Consider the following 6000-nt stretch of genomic DNA (forward strand, 5'->3'; position numbering starts at 1 on the left):
AAAACTTTATTAAACTTTCTCTTTTTAATTTTTGTGTTTTCTTTAATTTCTATTTTTTATTAATTTTTATTTTTATTAGCACATAAGTACCATAATTTTTATTTTTGTAGTACATAAGTACCATATTCCTCATGAGGAGTTGGTAAATCTACATAATGCGTCTTAATTCTTTTTTATTTTTAAAAAATATAATAAAAGGACTAACAAATAAAGCCCTAGTAATATGGTAAACCAGATGTTTTATATTATCACTACTTTTGCTGTATTGCTAACTGCCATATTTGAGAAATTACACACTACTATATTTAGAATACTGTTATTATGTAAGCACACAAAGTTAGTCGTGAAGCTAGGATTTCAATCCAAGTCTGCCCATCTCCAAGTCCTTGTCTCTATCCATACATCATATTCTCATACAGCAAGCTTTTTTCACTCATCTTTCAGCTTTGTCCCAAGTCAATCAAAATCCCTGTTAGAGTTTGGTGTTAGTGGTGCTACTGGTCCAGAAGAGAGCTCCCAGCATCCTTGGGAGAGGCTGGGGACCTGCTGTGCTCATCCCTGTCAGTGGTGCTCACTGTCTTGCCCCTTCAGTTTCCCCCAGAACTCCTTCACGGGTCATCTGGTACCACTTCTCCCCTCCCCACTCTCCCCGTCTCTTCTCCTCTCTTCCCCTCTCTTCCCCTCTCTTCCCCTCATCTCTCCTCTCTTCTTCTCTCCTCTTCTCTCCTCCTCTTCCTCTCTTCTCTCTCCTTTCTCTTTTATTCTTTCTTTGTTTTTTCTTTTTCAAGCAGGGAGTCATTCAACTGCCTAGAGGGTTCAAACTGAGTAACCTCTGCCTTGGTCTCCCAAAGTGTTCGGATTTACAGGTGTGAGCCATCAAGGCTAGCTCATCTCAACTGCTATCTTCAATTTTTTTCTGCATTTTTTCTTTCAATTTTACTGTGAAAATATTATACATTAATATGAAATATTAATCACTGTGAAATATTAATTACTGTGAAAATATTATACATTCCCTTTACTGTTACTTACATATACTACTGCATTTTCTCTACTCTTAGGATACCCCCCTCACCTTTAAAGCCAGTGTGGGTCTCACTGACATATGCACTTTACCGTCACACAAGTCAGTTGCTTCCACTGCCTTAATCATATGACCTGATAGGATTATTTTCATAGGATGAAAAATATTTCCAAAAGATGAGGAGTATAAAACAAAAGAGGCCTTTATTCTGGGAACACGGGGAGAGAGGACTGGCGCGCTGGCCGCTGGAATCTGGCGATCTCTCTCACACGGACACGTGGCGTGGGGGAATATAAGTAGCCTAAGCTTAGGGCAGTGCCCTAAGGCCATTAGAGATGCACAGGTATTTCCCTGGCACACGTTTGGCGCCAGGGGCAGGTTCCGAAGGGTGGGGAGTATAGGGTTACAGGTAAATCTCTGGGGGCGGGGGAGACAGGAGCTCCCTAATTCTGGCTGAGGCTTTTTCTGGCTACAGTGTCCGGTCTGGGTCAACAAGCCTTTCACAACCTAGTTTTCTCTAGTACCTATAGACTCACACTTTAAAGATATTCCTTTTTCATTCACAAGCAAACCAAAAATCACATCATGATTCCTTCAATGTTAGCACAAATCATAAATTGATACTGTATGAGTGGAAAGATTTGTGCTGTCAAAATAAACATGACTTACACACAGTAGACATTTCTGGCTATAGACAAATCCCATTCAAAAACCACTGCCAAAGTCAGGTTGTCCTAATTCATTTAAATACTGATAGAAGTCATTTGACAAGTTGTTTCCTACTCTCTAGGGTCCCTCTAAATTTGGTAAAGTAAGTGAATGTGGTTTTAGTAATTCTGTCAGAATAGGCACAGGCCCAATTACTCAGCTCAGAGACGGACTTGCAGGCATCTTACAGGGTTTGTAAAAACATTTCTACTCTTGGAATTTAAATATAGTGACGCCAATGAGCAAGGCTGAGCCCCTGTCCTTTGTGCTGAGGCAATCCTGAGTAAGAAGAAGGACTGCTAAGTGAATTTCCAGTGTTACTCAAGGAACAGCTCTCACAGATGTCACTACAGGGTTTTTATAGAATTTTGGTTTGTCTACAGCTAAGATAATAACAGCATTCCTGTACGTACGTTTATGAAACAAGTGGCTCAGCAGCTTTAGGAAGATTTTGCTATTTCACTTTTCAAGTACATTGTCAGACACCGAAAGTTTGGAAAATCTTTCTTCCTTCATTCTTCATATATTTAATTTTTCTTTCTTTGGAAATACAACAAAGCCAAAGGGCAACCTCATAAACTTTACCTGAGTAACAAAGATAGTCACATACCAGGATTCAGTTGCATTACAATTATGATGTATCTCAAATTCCACAACTTAAACCAATTTTACCTTTTAAAATGAAGTAAAAATTATCTAATTTACAACAAAAATTTTCCAAAAATTGCTGGAAAACTAACCCTAATAAAATGCATTCCAAGTTAGCAAAGTGATCCTGCTGTTTCACTTCCAAAAATAGGGCCAGTAAGTAAAGCACTGATGGGACAACTGATGTAAATGCTTATTTCTTACTTAATTCCCTACTATGTTGGCGGAATGTTATGGATCAGTTTAACTAGGGTAAGGAATGACAAAATATTATTTCTGGGCATATGCATTGGGATGTTACTAGAAGAGAGCAGCACTAGAACTGAAAGACTTAGCCCATGTAAGTATAGTACCATCCAGTTCAGGCCTGGGTAGGACAGAATGGCTCATTGTCTGGAATTGGGGAGAGACAGAGAATCAGGGTAGACAAGGGCTATATAATTTTCATGGAGCTTATATCCTAGTGAACAGGGGAAGCAAGGAGCAAGATAATTTTGAAACCAAAATATCCTGGAAAGCCCTCTCTCAGAATATATTTCAGTTCTGACTTGAAAAATGAAACTGAATGGGGGAGAAATGCTCCAGACAAAGGAATCAGCAAGTGTGTCTGGAAAAAGCTAAACTGACACAGAATTTAAGAGCTAGGATGTGCCTTCAACAGCAAGTGCTGGAACAAGGAAAGAGAAATAAGGTAGGACTTAATTCAATCAGAAATCCAAGCCAGGCCAATAAGATAAGGGTTGGAATTCAGTGTGCAGCTGAATGAGTTGAAGTAGCAAAGGCAAAGACAGGAGTTAATGACTGCAGAGTAAAGACAAAGGCTATTCTAAAAGAAGAAGAGGGTATCCGGAGAGAGCAGATAGTCATAATTTTAGAAACACACATAGGGGGAAGAGGTTACATATAAAAAAATTCTAACAAATGCAAGGATTTGGACCTGGAGTGAATAAGAAACTTCCGGGCTATGTCAGTGGTTAGTTAAATTGTTTTTGCTTTCATTTTGGCAGTTGCTTATTGGAAGGTGGGTGTTGGTTTCTTGGATCTTAGCATGGAATTGCATCATTAAACTGGTATGCAGGAAGATAGCAGATTAGACAGTAACGGAGACAGGAATACAAAGAAGGAAGAAAACAGAAGTGTTTATTAGCCAGTGTGATACACAAAGACATGAATGAGAGGATTCCCAGCAAGATGCAAAAATGAAGACAGAGTGCTAATACAACAGGACCGCAGCCAGAGTCGGACATGGTGGCACAAGCCTATAATCCCAGCCATTTCAAAGCCATCAAGAATTTGAGGCCAACCTAGGCTACATAAAGAATTCAAGAACAACCTATATAACAAGACCATAGCACAAAATTAACAAAAAAAAACTAAATAAACCCACACACACAAAAAAGATAGAAATGGAATGTTAACATAATTGGATAAAAGTCAACTACATGAATAAATCATATCACATGGGAAGGAAACGTAATTTAAGACTGATGATTTAGATTCTGATGTCTTGTGCAGAATATGAACTTAATACTATTTTATTAAGATTTTATCTTCAAATTGTTGCTTACTTTGAGAATTTATGCCCAAACTAGTAAACTAGTTTAGTATTAGCTGGAATCAGTTTTGCCATCTGAAAATTGTAACAACATGGCAAAGTAAAAAAAAAAAAAAAAAAAAAAAAAAAAAAGGAAAGAAAGAAAGAAACAAGAAGAAATTAAATGAAAAGAAAAGGAATTTTGGCATTACAAAATGTTCCCTTTACATCTCTATGTCTTCAGAGAGGCAGACATAAGTGTTTAGGGAGGGAGGCCCTCCTGGGGTATGAGAGTCCTATACATGTGTGCTCCTGACCTCTGGAATGAGCTGAGATTATCTGGAAAATCTTAGCAGCCTTCAGTGCTGTCACTGCACACACAAGAAAGGAAACTGTGGTCTCCCAAGGGGAGGTGATTTAACTACGAACATCAGAGTTAGTGTTCAGACAAAAGCTTAGACTTCAAACTTATCTATCTTTTCCCTATTTTTCATTGGCTATACAAAAATCAGTTGAACCTTAGAGGTTAAGCAAAACTTTTCCAAGTAAATGCAAAATGAAAATAAAAACTTAGCAGTTTTATAAAATCATTTGATCATATATGCTTAACAATAGGGATGCAGTCTTTCAAATGTATGATTAGATAATTTCATGATTAGATGAACATCACAGCACACTTACACAATCTAGATGGTATAGCCTCCTCTGTACACATTAGTGTATATGGTAGAACCTGGTCAGTACATTATAGTACTAAATGCCAAAGCACTTATAATGCATGTCGGTGTATCTAAATCTACCCAAACATAGAGAAAGTATAATACATATAAGGCACAAAAGATGTGAAAATGGCACTTCTTTATGAGACACATACTGTGACTGAGTATGGAACACATACCTTGCAAGACAGTAAGTTGTTCTGAATCAGTCAATCCATGAATCGTAAGAGAATGTGATTATCTAGGACATAACCATACCCTGCTGTAGATTTAATAAATGCTGTACACTAAATTTAGGCTACACAAAATTTATTTTCAAAAATCTTTCTTCAATAATAAGTTAATCTAATCTTAAAGTAATTTTTTATTGTATAAACTTCCATTTTTCTTAACTTTTGGTCCTTTTGCCACTTAAAGCCAAAGTATGTTGTATAACTGAATAAAACTGTTTTCCTAGTATGCTTATGTTACATGCTTTTGGTTTTTTTCTTTTTAAATTGTTTTGCTCAATACTATGATACAAGCAAGCACATTAGTTTAGGTCTACCCATGCCAGGGTCATCAATACTTCTGTCGTCTGTTTCTGCATCTTGTCCCACTGGAACGTCTTCAGGGACAATAACAGTCATGTAGCTCTCATAACACCTTGCTCTACATACCTCCTGAAGGACATGCCTACTGTTGCTTTGTAATGAACTTTGTTTCAAGAGTTAGGAGTACACTGTAAGCTAACTATGATAAGTACACAAACTATAACGTGGTTGTTTATTATCATTATCAAATATTATGCACAGTCATTTTATGTGCTATACTTTTATGCAGCTGACAGCACAGTGGTTACTTACTTGTGCTAAGATGCCACCAGAGGTACAACATTATCAGGCAATAGGAAATTTCCAGTTCTATTATAATCATATGGGACCACAGTCATGTATTTGGTCAGTCACCAACCAAAATGTTATCATGAAGCACATTATTGTGCCTCATTTTGTTATTTGAAAACTATTATGTTACGGTTTATGCTTGAATGGGCCCCTAAAGCCTCATGCAGTCATGGGGAATGGGATTTGCAGAGGTGGCTGAAAATCTAGTTTGTGGTTCGTGCAATTGTCTAATGCTCAGATTGAGGCTGTGAGTGCTATGCATGCCCAAGAACAGGAAGCCTGCAAATATTATAAGAGAGGGAAAGAGGCTTGTCTCCTTCTTTTGCTCTGCTTGCTTTTGCTGTCTTCTACTGAACACTTGAACTGCTGTCCCTGTGCCATCCCACCCTCCCTTGGAGTCAACCACTTATGAAATCAAACCTTTACAAACTGGGAGTTAAATAAACCTTTCCTTCTTTAACTTTGGGTGTTGGGTATTTTGTC

Source organism: Cavia porcellus, unplaced genomic scaffold, assembly GCF_034190915.1.
Source record: "Cavia porcellus strain 051 isolate PalLab524CR breed Dunkin Hartley unplaced genomic scaffold, mCavPor4.1 scaffold_29, whole genome shotgun sequence".
In the NCBI taxonomy this organism is placed as follows: Eukaryota; Metazoa; Chordata; class Mammalia; order Rodentia; family Caviidae; genus Cavia; species Cavia porcellus.